This window comes from Stegodyphus dumicola, chromosome 7 (genome assembly GCF_044657685.1).
Source record: "Stegodyphus dumicola isolate Sdum_Otavi_A_Nest chromosome 7, ASM4465768v1".
NCBI classification, from domain to species: Eukaryota; Metazoa; Arthropoda; class Arachnida; order Araneae; family Eresidae; genus Stegodyphus; species Stegodyphus dumicola.
In genome coordinates, this window is record NC_140774.1 from 103,519,234 (window position 1) to 103,535,684 (window position 16,451).

A 16,451-nucleotide genomic window follows, 5' to 3' on the forward strand; every position below is an offset into this window, starting at 1 on the left:
TGTGTCTTCTGGGTACGCGGATGCTTATTTTCAAATTTTCTTTTTGGGCCTTGACCTTCGAGTTTCGATGCGTTAGCTTGATAGTTCTTTCCCCCATATGAGCGATTTCCATTTCTGGTTTCCTCCTTCCTTCGGGTATGTTGAGAATATGTTTCCCCTCTCGCTTTTTCCGCTATTCTGCGATTTTGAAACTTCACCGCCAATTCGAAAAGTTCCTGCAATGTGCTTGGGTTTCTAATTTCAAAGTAGTCTTGGACAGCGGGTAACAATCTTGGTAATATTATTTCAATAATCTCCGCATCGGGTTTTTTTCCATACAGCATATCCGTTAGCTTGATTTTTCGTAAAATAAAGTCCGTCAATTCTGCTGTATCCCGTTGGTAGAAACTATATAGTTCGGCTTCCAGCCGTGCGCGATCTTTCACAATGGGGAAGGCCTTTACTAACGATTTTTTGAAATTGTCAAATATATATGTCGGGCTTCCAAATTCACCTAGTAGAAATTTTCCTATGTTTTTCCACCATAGCGCGGCCTGTCCTCTTAGTGCTGATGTGGCGATGGCAACTTTTTGTCTTTCAGGCACAGGGTAGAGCTGAAAGTGGTTTTCTAGACCTTCTAAAAATACGGACACCGAATTTTTTCCGTCGAAATAGACGTTTGGCTTTATTGACGCTCTCAAAGTCTGGACCAGGTATCCAAATCCTTCTAACTGAGTTGTCATTTCTTGGTGTTGTCCAGCGGCTTCCATCCAATTTTCGGCCATTTCAGTTCGATAATTGTTCGGGCGCCAATATAACGTTGCGCGCCTCCAACTTGCACGCAACCAAGAGGTGACTGTGAAAACTTGTATAAAAGATAGAGCCTTGTGAAGGATTTAAGTCCCTTTTTATTCAACGTAACAAATTACAATTGCGTTCTCTTGACGCTTACAGACGATGCCAACTCGGCAGTCAAATAAAAATAATAACCTGAAAAGAAACTAAAGACAAGATTCTAACTACGAGGCTCTCTAAAATAACTAACTCACCGCGTTTTACAATACCGCTGCTAATTCAGCAGACTTGAAGCTCACTGGAACGATTACCACTACTTCCCGCCAAGCACATAGGCCGCAACGCGGGGTTCTTCAATTCTCGCTAACTACCTCCGCGCTCGCTAAGTAAGAATATCACACCGAACTCGTTTCCTTCTATTTAAATCAGAATACTTCCGCTGATAATTTGAATCCTTGCGCGTTCTACTCAAATTTACATATTCTGGCATTGGCAGTTCCAGGGGAAAGTAAGGCTTGACAGGAAAGATAGTTTAAACTTAAAATAAATGTTAGTTAAAATAAATATAAACCCTACACGTTACAAGAGGTTTTTCACAGTCTTTTAACTCTTCCAGATTTATTTCCACAAATTATTACGGTTATTTCCAAAGAAGAATGGCAGCTATATTTATAATGTATTCTTTTAAATAACTACGTTGCTTTTAATAAAACTTTTTTTTAAAACAAATCAATGGAATCCCGATGGGGAACAGCACTAGCTCAGAGATTTGTAATTTGTACTTTTGCACCAAGGAATTTCATTTCTAAAAACAGTTATGCCTAGCACAACGTACATATTACACTAACATCCACAAATACATGGATGATATTATTTAAATCCACAAATTCAATAATACAGAATTAGATCACATTTGTCCTTTATGTCTGAAACGCAATAAAACTAACTTTCAAAAAGGAGATATTAATTACCTTGATTTGCAAATTATCAGTTTTAAAGATATCAAAATTTACGACAAAAGAACAGATTTTGATCTCTGTACTATTAAACTCATCCATTGGCACTCCAATATCTCCAAAAGAGTCTAACAGTCTAACTAGTCATACATACTCAGCTCCTTAGAATAAAAAATATTTGCAACAAAGTGTAATACTTACAAGAAGAAATCAATTATTTATTCAAAATTCTCTTACAGAATAAAACGCCTTTTTTCAAAATTTCTATAAATCTAAAGAAAGCTGGTACTAACTACCATTTTTTAAATTTCTCATCTATAGTGATATGATAATTATTACTTAAACCTTAATCGGAGGTAGTTTTTGGATAATTACGATAAGAAATTTAATGTAGGTATGCACAAAGATCTTATTTCTTTTCCACTTCGATTATTACGTATGCTTTCCTTTTACTATTTTACAAATTTGTACTGGCAAGTATTCTTGCTTTTACTAAAAAAATGGGACTTTTTAGTTTCAGAGACGTTTTGTACACCGATTACGTGAAGATTTTGGTCTTATACAACATATATTTTTTCTGTTCCGGAACTTTGAGCCAATACTACTTTCACGTTTTCAGATTTTACAGAAAACAGCATCTTTTAGAAGTTTCTTAACGCCGTTGTTTTGAATTCGACGAACACCCTTCCCCGTATAATAATTTTTACGACCACACCCACGTTTGATACCCCCGCACAGAAAGTTTAACAGGATAGGATTTTAGGAACACATGTTTAAATACTTAGCTCTGCTATTGTTTACTTTGAACCTTATCGCATACTTTTTCCAAGAACTATGATTTTCTACATCTCCAGAGCAACTATGAATCCTACAAGAAACACAGCAGTTTGGTCATCTGAAGAATTAAGTAAATTTTCGTTTGAAGGTCATCATATGATTTCAGTAAGTTTGCGTTTTTAATAAGTTTTCAATTTTTTTTTCGAAGTAGGATCAGATTTGATTTCATTATCTAAAGCAATCTCTGAAAAGTTTTCCGTTTTCTTGGAATTAAAAGTTTAGTTAAGCATTATCGGGGAACGCCCATTGTTAGAGTATTTTTAAAGCTTATTACTTTACAGCAATGTTGTATTTTAATTGTATTTTTGAAAAATTGTAAGCCTGAAAAATTAGATGAGTTGTTTTTACAGACAAACTATAATATACATTATTTTTTAAAAAGAAAAGCCGTTAGTCTGCATTAGTAAGAGGCTTTTGATATTAAATTGATAAATAAAAATAATAAATGTGAACATTAATTTGTCTTTTGATATTTTTAAGCGTCTTTTTCCATTTTCAGAAAACTGCAGTTTGAAATGTAGTTTATTGCAGCTCGAACTACTCAATTATTGTCAGAAGAAACAGGTGGATCTATTAACCTGGAAAACAGGAGGATTAAAGCAAAAGTTCCTTTGACGTTTTTACGATTACGTAAAAAGAAAAAAAAAAAAAAAGAGTTCAGTAAAAAAGATATCATTATGAGCAGTCTTTAGATTTCATTTAGATCATTTAAAATTTACAAAAATGCCTTACTTACATGTCCAGATAGACTTATTATAAAATTTCCTAAACATTAGTACTGTTAAGTTTATGTGCTGAAAAATAATTGAATCTTTTAATTCGAGAAGATTGTAACTGTTATAAAGCTATAAAAGAAAAAATTAAATGACACACACCGTTTATCTTATTTTAGTTTCAGAATTCTGTGTATTCACGAATTTAGAGATAAAGAGAAAAGTATTTTTGTACATCTGACTCTTTGAACAATTGTCGAATTCTTAACAAGTATATTCAAAGCCTCAAAACAGATTCACCAGGAGCATTTTTAACAAGTTAGAATTCTTCAACTTCAGGAGAGTCAAAAAGATAATAAGTTAATTATTTAGTATCATACGAATTTCTTGCTGATAAAACATAATAACCCTAAAAGATAAAAGAAGATTTTTTTTTTTTTTTTCAAATGTGGTAAACGACGCTTTTTAATCTCATTGTTATCTTTGCTTCTGATTGCCGAAAGTCGCATTTCTTGTTTAGAAAAATGGAAGTATTGTATTTCACATTCATTATTTTTGTGTTGTAAACTGCTGTCAGCAAACTGATGTTGAAAGTAACTTTCAATGACATGCGTACTACGATATTGATTAGTGAATTTTAATTAGTGAATACCATGAATATCTTCTTGTAGATGCTTAGATTTAGATTGTGCCTAATATTTTCAAATTTATGATTCAAATTTATGATCATTGGTAGCTTTGTTTGAATATACTTTGGTGATAGCAAAAACCTTGTTCGACTGTGATTTTCTAGGTTTTCTTTGGGGGATGGTCATGAGTACTAAAATAATGATATTATTTGAAGTGTGTGAAGCACTTAAAATTCTTCACTAAATTTTTAAATGATGTTGTACTTATTTTTTCGTTAAATGGGCTCAGATTCTCAAAATGTATCTTTATTGCTGGACTTTTACCAAGATCATAATACTTAAATTTTTGGGTTTAATCCTAGTATCCGGTGCACACGGGATTTGGCTACTTTTGGCGACTTTATGTTAAGCAGCTAAAACCGGACATTGCGATGAGTAGTTGACGAGTCATTCAAAGAAAATATATAGTTAAACATAGTATATACTATGTATATAGTATATATACTATGTATATACACACATAGTATATAGTGTATATATAGACGTTCTTTGGATCATTTTTGGTGTTGGCGATAATTTTCAAAGTCGCGCCAAGACTGCACCGTATACTAGGATTTTACCAATTTTTGCTATTGTATCTGAAGAATCGATAATTTTAATATTTTCATGTAGACTGTTCATAAATTCATTTTGTATGACAGAGAGCCTAGCTGTACCAATTAGTAATGCAGCTGGTTCGTACAGTAGATTTGTCCGACATCGAAATTAGAATGAGTGATCTTAAACTGGCACTCCCCGAACCACTTTTACTCGGCCTGCGAATACATTTTCCATAATTTAATTAACATTGTTATTGTATTAATTATTATGGAAATAATTTGAAAAAAAATAGGATTTTATGATTTCGAGTCCAATTTTGCATTATTTTGTATACTATTAAAAATTAACGCGACTAATATCTCAGAAAAATCTTCAAATAGAGCTAATTAATTTACACTGTATTTTTTTATTTTTTTATTTATTTATTTATTTATTTATTTTTTTTTTCAGAATACATTTATATGCCAACAGTTATTTTTCTGCAGTTGAAAACTCAAAGTATAAAAGAAGAACCAAATTGACTGACGAGCATCTACAATTCCTGGTGAAAATAATTTCTAATTATTCGTTTCTAAGGTTATAAACCTTACCAAAACCTAAACACCATGACATGTTTCGTTTTAGGTAGTTGAAAGGTGTAAAAAATAAAGAAATTAATAATTCTTTATTCATAAATATATGTACTTTTTCTGTGTGCATCGAGGGAAATTTCAATAAATACAAGAAAGGGTACAGACTGTCATTATTTATTCTCAAGATTTTTGAAAAGTTTTCGTAATTTGTTTATTTTTAATTAAATTTTTATTTATTATTATTTTTAATTAAATTAAAAGTTATTTAGTGGTTAATTCAAGATATTAGTATCATTTGAAATGAGCGTTAATTCGAAAATGTAAAATTCAGCCATTAATACTTTTAAATTACAGAAGTTTAACCAACAGACATTTCCTGTACTACTATAAATTTGCCAATCTTTTAGATACCATGCAAAAAATAAACTTAAATTGGAATTTACTCCTTTGTATCATTATTATTACTGTTTATGTACGTTTTGTTAAATATTTATTAAGTAAAATTTAAAATGTAGTTAAAAAATTCGTTTTGTTAAAAAAGATTTTGGAAGCGGTGTAAAACAAAACAAAACAAAAAAGTTCGGTTTGCTGGCTGCTTTCAGGTCGTGCATTCGGCCCACATGCAATTCAAGATTGAAAACACTGAATTAGTATATGATTGTTCAGGATGAATTGTTTGTTATCTTTCGAATTAATTGCGTTGCCACTGGAACAAATCTAAAAATCTACCGAAACTCAAATATTGACCTTAAGCATTCATACTACTGAAATTATTAATGCAGTCCGGTGTGACAATTTTACAATTTCCTGTAAACATATATCTTAAAAATTTTGAACGTATTTTAGAAAATAACGCTAATGCTAAACCTCGTACATCATTTTGGAGTCTGCTTGTTTAATCGATCAAGGCACAACGTGCAACGGCTATTAGTCTAAAAGAAGTGGAACATTTTCGTGGTGTACTTTTTAAGAAACTGGTAGCTATTCACATTATGCGTGGAAAAAACCACAGAAACACCCATGCTTTCCCGCGGGGACTTCTATGGAATTCAGAGAGAGATTTATAAGGTGCCGCAACTCGCAGTCGCGAGGGACCTTGCCTTTTAAAAGCTGTCAAATCAACTATTACTTAAATTAAATAAATGAACGTAGTCTGGATCTGAAGTGCGAGTTCGCCTAAATTTCCAAATGAGATAGGCTCCACTTTTCATGAATTCATTACTGATCGAATTGTTAGTCTTTACCTGACACTAATAGATTTATAATTTGGATGGTAGTTTCGTAAAAAATTTCAGACATTTTACAGGTTTAAAGGATCCAGTTGTTTTCAAATCTTAAGTTTAAAACATCAGATTCGTAATGTAACTAACAAACTAACCCCCCTAAAAAAGATTTTAAGAAAAAAGAAAAATTTGAAAAAGATGGTTGTTGCAGATATTTTGGAACAAGCTATAGAATTTGCTTCAAACGTTATTGCCCTGGAACCAAGTTTTGATTTCTCTTTCAGAAGAAGGAAGTATTTTTTAAGTTTCCTTGATGATTATGTTGCTGAGACAATGACCCTCACTAACTTTTTTGTGCTTTAGTCTTACCTGGCAGACCTAATTAAACACTTTATTATAATACGGTTTTGAAATCGAAGCACATCGAACAAAAATACTAATCATGACTTACTCTTTAGTTTTAAGCCCGCACAATCATCCATTCATAAATCTCAGTTGTGAAGTTCTACACATTGCAATTGTAGTCCACCTGCAGCTGGAGCAGAAAAATATTCTAGATCTGTAAACAAATTTTCGACTGCAATTCTTTTTTTTTTTTTTTTTTTCTTCTTCTTCTTCTAAATAGTATTCTTTGGAAGGGAAAAAAACGTTATTTGATTTCGACAGCAAGGGTAATTATTACGTATCTTAGGGCAAAGTTATTGTTCTAATCATGTATATTCATTATTTACATATTTATGTATGTTAATGTTATTCCTTATTTCCATACTTATGTATGTTAATGTTTCCTTGCATTTATTAAGGTATTTTTTAACGCCATAAAATACATTCGCGTGACAAAGCTTTAGCAAAAAATACTTTCACAATCAAGTTTCAACCACCATCACCACCATCGAGAACGAACTAAATGAGGTTAGCAGGATTCAGTGACCCTAACGTCAGGGGAAGAGAGCAGGGCGGAAAGCAGACTTCTACAGTGTATGTACTTCACAGTTCCTCCAATAGGCCGTGACCTATATTTGCAGGCCACCGGCAATATGAAAGCGACTTCAGGCTGCTAATCCTATTCACGCATCATTATTTAATTCTGAATGGACCGCCAGTGAGGTATCACTTTCTCATGATCATTGGAGTGTAGCTGTGATTGCCACTCTACTGCAAAAAGAGAGAGTGATGTATAAACGCGTTTTACTAAAAACGTATTATTACCAAGTGCATCATCTTGCTATTAATAGACGAGTATGGGACAGGATCAGGAAGGCGCTAGAAGCAATGCAACTTCAACTGCATAGGGCAGCGGAATTTGGAGAGGTAAAAGTTTTAAAGTTTTGGCAGGCACTGGATGGCATAATTTACAAGCCAAGGATAAGGCAACTGTCGGCAAAATGTCTAGGGCCGGCCCTGGATAGGGTATCTAACTTTCTGGATTATGCGGGGCAATTCCGTGTCTGAGTATGTTCTGGAAAATTTCCGAATTCTGTAGCCTCTGTTTAGTAAGCAATCACAGCAAGTTTTGTTAGCACTAGCTTGCATAAAGGAAAACGTATTTTTGTTGCTTTGGAATACAAGTATAATCCACAATGTGTGCTCGAAATGCATATTAAATACATAATGCATATTAGAAATATTTTTATGAAACTTGGATGATTTAGAAAAATAATTCTTTGTGAAAAACATTTTGGCCTTTTTCTTCGTTGTGCCCGTTTATAGTGTTGCCCGTTTAACTTTTCAATCAGTTACAGGAATTTAAATGATTCTGAACTAGAAATAAGATGGAATAGAAAGAAATCAAGAAAACTTTTGCAAGAAAATATTTTGACGGAAAAAATGTTAACTGACCATCAATTATTTGACAAAGTGTCATACTGTAAAGAGATTTTAATAATAAAAAATTCAATTATGATCCCAGATTGAAACAGAAATTGAAAGGATTCGAAAGGGACCAATACTTTTTTTTTTCATTTTTACGCAACAGTTATTTTTTTTAAAAAAAATTGGGTTAGTTTTGTTATTATATTTTTCATTTGTTTATTTTCGTTCGCAAAAAGGACTACCTGATGAATAATCATAATAGAATCAAATGTTATGAAAACTAAAATTGTAGCACCATTGCTGACTCTGTTCTTTCGGCGCCTTAACATTGTGTTTCGTGAAGTTCTGCTTAGCTTTTTATTCGAGCAGAGCATGAAAAATACTCAGGATGATCCACAACCAACATAAGGCAATTTTCCGATGTTGCTTATGAAGAATCTAAATAATGGCTGGAGAATGTTCGGTACCTTTATAATTTCGTTTCGCACAATGAAAGGAAACTTTGAAGAACTTTTACGGGGATGATATAATTCTGTCCAACTTATCAAAGTTTTCAATGAAGATGGAATACAACAAAAAAAAAAAAAAAAAAAAAAAAAAAAAAGAGTGCAATTTTAGGTCTTTATATTCCATTTCCACTATTAAAAATTCTACAGAGAGGATATATTTCGACAAATTTTAATTGCCTGCTTTTACAAAGCCAAGTCATTACAATAAAAATTACCAATCTTATTTACCAGATTCGAACCTGAACTTAACGGTATAGTAGTCGTTTTCTTCTAGTTACGATAGAAATATATGCAGCGTCTCAAATTTGTAAGCTTGATATTTGATTTTGGCCGCTTTTTTTTTTTTTTTTTTTTTTTTTTTTTTTTTTTTTTTTTTTTTTTTTTGGTCAACGAAAAATACAATAAAACTGGTAATTTTCGTAATAAATAACATGGGAATATCTACGGGTTATAAATATCGAATTTTTTAAGGATATGATAATAAAAAATACAGTTTTGCTAAATTGATCAAAATGTCCCATCTTTCGACAAATAACAATTTTAAAAAATTCTTAAGAAAATGTATATGATTTTTAAATAGTAGACAAAATATTTCAGAAAATAACAATTTCTGTGTGCCTGAATGTTTTACTACTTCGTGCTATGAAAAGTTGAGAGAATAAGAATTATTAAATTAGCTGCTTGAAGTAAAACATACGCTAAGTCAACTTTTATCTCTTTTTTTTCTTTTATTTGCAAAAGAGAAACTCCTTTTGCTAAGAGAACGCAGGAATTAACGGACTGGCTCTGTAAAGTTTTCGTGAGTTTTCCAGCTTGCAACATAAATAATAACAGCTCCATTCAAGAGTATCTCTTTTATAGGACACAATCTATGCATGCTTTGCTACAATAAATAATCCAAATTTATCATTTTAGAAAGTAAGTTTAACGGTAACTTATTTTATACTGTAAATCCTTGCTGAACGTGGGGCTACGTGAATAATACATTCCGTGCACGACAAAATAGCGCTCCGCAAAGTAAACTTTCGATGGAAAAAAAGATGTATTATGTACAATTCAGATTTAAAAAGCATGTATAAGAATTGGTAGTATATAGATAATAATAATAATAGTGTTTGTCTAACATGCTCCGCCAATCGGCACCACACTGATCGGTGCCAAATGAGTAACCCCTATATTAAGCAGGGACTGGGTCGCCAGTCAAAGTTCCCCAAGAGATGAAATGCACGTTAATCATGTTACCGCCCCGAGCCCCTAGTCCTTGGCGATAGAGTTTTTTTGTAACCACTGCTACCTTCTGGGCGCCGTGGGTCACCACTCCAGGTTCCCAGGTTTCACAGAGGCGGGAAACATGCACGTCTGGAGCTCTGACTGGTCGTCAAAATTGCTTCTACCAATACTACGCGGGCTGCCTTACTCTACGGAAAAGGCTTTACGCAAACCCACCCAGACTAGTCCAACGAAATTAGTCTCTAGGTATCTCCCATCTGGGCAAGGGAAACCGCCAGGCTCGTGATTTCATACCTCGTGGCCGATACTTATTAGGTACAGATTTTATCCAGTAACTTCACAGATTTTTCTGCTTCGTTCCCCGGGGGATATTATACAAATGCAATTATTTAAAAAAAATTGTGATTTTTTGAGGTAATGACTAATGCAACTCTGTAAGCTTCGCGATACGGACCGTAGAGATCTTCAGTGTCTCTCATAAAGTGTCTTCTTCTTTCTTTTTTAGGGTCAATCTGCATTGCAAAACCAGACAATTGCTGTGCCTTTTTTAGTAATTCATTTAACTCCTTTAAAGTTAAAAGTGCTTTATCTTCTTCTTCCCTGTCGCTGCTTTCACATTCGGCCTGGTGTCAGAAGATCATTCAGTTTCTCCTTTATGATTTTTCTGTCTTTATTCTCAGCTAATTCTTTAATTTCTCCTTCTTCGATAACAATAAATGCTTGCTTTTGCTATTTGTACGATTTGTATAAACTATGATTATGGCAACGAGGCCGAAACTTTGGAAATATCGCGGATGAATGAAATATTGGACATATTAAATGGTAACAAGTAAGAAAACGCGCTTGTGCAAAACTGTGTTCCAAAAATCCGCTTTCCGGAAGGGTTCACTGTACTGTGTAAAATTTAAATTAAGCCAAGAATCAGCATGTCTAGATGAGACCTCTTACAGCGCCATCTCGTAGAAAACAGCAGAGTTAGCTTTCCTATCTCGAAAGCGGTACGAGACAGAAGGAAAAAAGTGTAGAGCATCAGAGATTTAGTATGAAGACTCAGGTGTTAGAAACACGTGTCAGCAGGCAGCCGGGTTATAAAACCACATCCTGTGTAGAACTCGTACGAAAATGGCATATCTTTTCTAACCTAACGTCACAAAGTTCGGAATTGAGATAAAAAATCTCGTGAAGATTTAGTATGAAATGATACTTTGAAGATATGAATATATATATATATATATATATATAACAGAACGTAAAAACGCAAAAACGCATATTTGTTTCTTCGCGATTTTCGAAACTGTAGAATCACGGAACTTGAGCGGAAGGAGGAAAGATTATCTCTTGAACAAAAAACGAGATCGCAATGCGTCACAGCGGTATCATTTGTAATTCACAGTCGAGAGGACTGTGGTTCAAGCACGATTTTGTAGCATCAACTCATCACAACTTGAGCTTGGTGTGCGAAATTGGTGCATTATGTAAATACTGTATGAAACGTCACACCTGCTCATCTCAGAGAGCTATAAAAGAGTTATTTTCTCGGAATTGTACGTTGAAGCTCATGGTCATGGAGCGATTTTCAAAAAATTATTATTGTGAAATGGTTATACTTTACAGTGAATATGGGTGCAAGGCACGATTGGCAGCAAATTGTATCGACACCTTTTTCCTGCAGGCCCGCTTTCTTCACACAATACCATCCTATAATTTGTGAAACGTTTAAGGGAGGCAGGCTGGTTGATTGGGCTGACCTCGGTTAGGCAAATCAGCTAAGGTAGGGCGGAAAGTACAATCAGAAGGTGTATTATCATACGCCCTCACATAACCCAACATCAATGAATGATCACAAGAGAGATCAATGAAAATTATCGCCTCTAAAAAAGTCGCGTTTAGAAAATCCTAAATGAATTAGGTGCTCATCCATACTGGCCAGCACTTCATCAGGTGTAACTGGATGAGGATGCCGAGAGACATTCCACATGGTACAACTTCATCACGAACCGGATAGAGGTCAACCAACATTCTTGGCAGGCATACTATGAACTAATAAGGTATGCTTTTCTCGGAAGGAAATGTACAGTAGGCAGAACACCCATTACTGGGCACTAGAAAATCCATTATATTCTGCAGACTTCGGTATCAAATATAATTTTTAATTAATGTTTGATGTGGAATTTACAATAACAGGCTAATCGGCTCATTATTTTACCAGAGCACGTTAACGACCGCAAAGTATTTAGAACTTCTACAAGACGTAACATACTATTTTGTTGAAGATCTGCCATTAATTCAACTCCGGAATCTATGGTTCAACCTGACGGCGCGCTTGCGCACAAGACATCACCAGTGAAGCAGTACCTGATGGAAGAATTCGGAGAACAAATTGGGTTATGGTGTTTTCGAAGAGTGGCCTCCATGTTCACCTGGACATTTTCTTGTGAATACATCAAACAGCAGGTATATGCGACACATCTGCAAACACTGCAGGACTTTTAACATCGTATTACAGATGCTTGTGCAAATGTGTTACCCATTGTGCTACAACGTGTGCAACTTGAAGTTCTAATAAGGGTCCAGATATACATTGCCCTTTTCAGCTGATTAAGAGAAGTTTGAACTTTGAAAATAAAGGTATCTTGTGACAACTAGTTTCCCCCCCCCCCAGATCGTTTCGTCACTTTTCCACGAGGTGTCTTAAACCAATGATGGACCAATGTCTTAAACCAATATAAAACCAATGATGTTCTACAACTTTGTAACTCTTTTTTTTTTTTTTTTTCTTATCTCATATCGTTTTCGAGATAGGACCGCTAACTCTGCCGTACCAGGTTCACACTGTAAGTGGTCTCATCCGGTAGTACATAGCTACTTTTACTGTACCTACACACCACTTCTATAACTGTAGCTGTAGCCGTTTGGCTGTTAAACGCATGGAGGTAGGAAAGGGAGGAGGGGCCATTCCGCGCTAGAAGTGAAACACTGCTTTGAAGCTTGGGTCACCAGACGGGGTGTTCTTTGTTTACATTCAGAAGCTCGCTTGACAAGATTCTGATAGTATTTCGACACACGACAGTTCCATAGAAATCGAAAAAGGGACACTCTCGCATGAAAGAAACATTCATAGTGTGATGGATAATAGCAATTTATATAGTTTACTAACATTTACGCAAAAATCACATCTTGGTTATTTTTCGATAACTAACAACAGCGATTTTGATTACGAATTTGTTTTATAAAATTCTAAGCTGTTGCACTACAAAAATATAGATTTTAAGAAAATTGCTAAAAGAGATCTGCCAAAATTTATTTTCTAGAAGATTTGAAAAGTTTGAAACTTGATGGCTAAATGTAAATATAAAATTATGTATGTTAAAATATTTGTAATTAGGCACATAGGTCAGATTAAGTTTTTATTAAATAGAGTAACGCATGCAAGGGCTATCTGCCTAAAGAGAGAGATGCCATCGTGGAGGAATTTTGAAGAAAAACTGACCTTTGAGTGGGTATTAAAAATAATACTTATAATTTTCATTCAAATTATATTCATATATATTTTTTATGTAAAACTTTCGGGTGTAAATTACTTTACACGAAAAATATAGTGAATGCACAGAAATTAAAGATTTGCACATGCCGGAAATGATAAATAGGAAATATGTATGGGTATTTATGCATGTGCTTGCAAAAAGCATGTATCTGCCTTTGACAAAATATTTAAATATTCATTAAATTATTTATAAATGTATTTGAAATGAAGAATTTATTCACTTATAAACAACTGTGAAAGTACTGTGAAGAAATCTAATGATTAAATGTATCTAATTTATAATGATTATAAATGTTATCTAAAAATATAATAACCTTAATATTGAATTATAAACATAAATTGAAATCCTGTTGACAAATGCGTTATAAAACTATTTAAGCAAGAATTGTTCGTATTGGAAAGCAATCTGTTAAAAGGTATTGTAAAGCAAATGCTATGAGACGCGCACTTAAGAACGTAATAAAGAGTTTTGGAATATGTATTGTTGAAATGAAGGGTAAAAAAAAAAATCTGATAAGTATAATTAAAAGAATTATTCCCTTTACATTTTATAATAACTCAGTTACAAGTTTTAAATAATACTTAAAAAAAAAAAAAAAAAAAAAAAAAAAAAAACTTATTTTATTCCCTTTTAGAAATGTTCAGAGAAAGTCAAATACTATTTAATACCTATTTAATTATTAGGAATTAGCGAAATACTTATTTAAAGTATTTCGCTAATTCCTAATAATTCTCTAATTTAAAATGAACCGAATAGAGCATTAATTATAAATTGACTTACATTTTTCGATTTAAAGAAGCCAAAAAATCATGTCATATTTAGGATATATAAATAAAAAATCATGTCATATTTTAGGAAGAAGCTCTATAAATAGAAAAGAAATAATGCATAATTTTAATATTAATAATACAATAAACTTTGATCTTAATTTTTGTACCTTAACCGAATAAAATCGAATTACCTTAATTTTTTTCTAATGTAATTAACGAAAACTTGTGAAAATATTTCATTCAAATTAAACCATTCTGAGAAAACTGTCCTGTGAAAAGTATAGCATTTAATTCCGTTCAGAATGAAATGTTGTTTAAAAATATGTTGTTTTCACATACTTAGGACTCTGAAGTGCTGTAGAAAAAAAAATATATACATTTATATGTATATTTACGACGTAATTACAAAATATTTACACCCGAACGCGTCAAATTCCATAGAACTCAATGGTAAATGACCCAATGTTTTGGTCACCACGTAGGGATCGCCGGTGCTTCAGAGCAGGGTACGGAGAAACTTGTTTAGGGCGACTCCATCTTACTTCCTACCTCCATGGTTAAACGGGTGGTACCGGACTTTAGTGGGCACCCTGTAATGTTTTCCTGTAGTTTTCTCTTTGCATAAATCACTGAAGTACTTTCAGTCTGTGTATTTATCTATAATAATACACATAGAACGAAATAAGTTGTTCCAAAATGGTTTTCTAGTACATATTTGGTACTCAGTTATTTACTGAATTATTACATTTGCTTTGTATTCGTTAGCTGAGTTCCAGATTAATAAATTAAAAGATCTAATTCTGTTATTTTAGAATCTGAAGTAACACAATATAAAACGGGAAGAATTTTCATCCTAACAATCTGAAAAGTAATTGATATAGTGAACTTTTCCTAACTATATGCATTTTGTAACAAGTTTTTATTATTTTGTAACAATTTATTTCAATTGTACAGAATCAAAGGCATTACGTTTAAGGATAAGTTCGAATACACAAATGAAGAATAGAAATTCAGCACGGAAATTAAACTTCTGCGAATCTATGTTTCAGGTTACATAATAAAAATTATATTAATTTTTCTTCCTTCCGAGATAATCCGAATTGCGTCTATTTTAAGAGGAAGTAAACGAATGAAGCTGCGTTAAATATGACCTATTTTTAGAAAAACGTCAAGGAAACACCTCTTCCTCTGAAAAACCGTTGGCATAAAAATCAGATTACCTGCATACATTTCAAGCTCGTATTTTCCCAGCAGTATCATTCACTGAAAAACTAGTGTCAAGCTAGCTTAGATAAATTTCGTAAATAGGTATTTGTTTTTAAATGACCTATAATTAAATTTGTAAATAAGCACGTATAAAAGAAAATTCTGGAGTTGTAGAGACATTAGGTATTTTTTGGAAGCAGGAGAAATGAAAAATGAGCAACGCCTTCGCCGGGACTCGAACCACGGGCCTCTCGAATACGCGCCGAAGGTGCTGACCACTACACTACGAAGGCATGCTAAGAAGGCGGGAGAAATATCTTATAGAGTAATCCAACAAAGACAATTTTTCAGTGCGCACGAGGACACAAATTTTCAAAAAAGGATGGAAAAAGGGGCTTCGGATGCTCATCTTCATTTATAAGGAATTTTCGCTTTCCTCCCAACATGCCTTCATGGGTAATGAGTAGCACGACCAGAATTCTGGAATTCGAATGTCAACACGGCCACAGCCTATTTTCTCACTTTCCGTGCTGTAAAAATTTTGCTAATAGCTCTCCATATTTTTCAGTCTTAGTGGTAATAAATAAAAGAAAGAAAAAGCAAAGAAGCAAAAGTTTGATTTAGAACCCATTTGAAATTTCCATTCTCAAATGAAATTTTTTAACAGTCTCTACAGTTCAACCCCCCCCCCCCACGGTTTCAGCCATGTCTGCTGCTCTCTCTCACGAGCTAGTTAAGAGCACAGAGAAGAAATTCTGTGCAGCCATTCAAGATAGCGAAGCACATATTCCATTTTTAAACCAAAATTTCCAATTATTCTTCTCACAGATTTTTTCCCCTCAGTCAATCACTTTTTCAGAAACTGTTACTTAACCGTTTTATTAAACTATTTTGTTTAAATCTGCACAGTGTAAAAGAAATGCAGTACACGGTAACTCATTGTAGTAGCTATAGATCTGTAAATTTTACCTTTTTGTCCTGTTACATTAACTTAAATCAGAATCGAAATTATTTCCTTAATGCAATACGTCTCCACTGCTTCTGAATTTTGTGAAATTTTTCTACTTTGTCAAAG

The 16,451-nt window shown here is 33.4% G+C and overlaps 1 long non-coding RNA gene across 1 annotated transcript in view; it reads left to right on the forward strand.

The window, feature by feature from the left end:
* Positions 1-2,528: 2,528 nt before the first annotated feature.
* LOC118191860 (uncharacterized) overlaps positions 2,529-16,451 on the forward strand; it is a 63,005-nt gene continuing 49,082 nt past the window's right edge. Inside the window, exons 1-2 of the long non-coding RNA XR_004758684.2 lie at positions 2,529-2,672; positions 4,960-5,053. This is a non-coding gene — a long non-coding RNA (uncharacterized LOC118191860). The remainder of the gene's footprint in view (positions 2,673-4,959; positions 5,054-16,451) is intronic.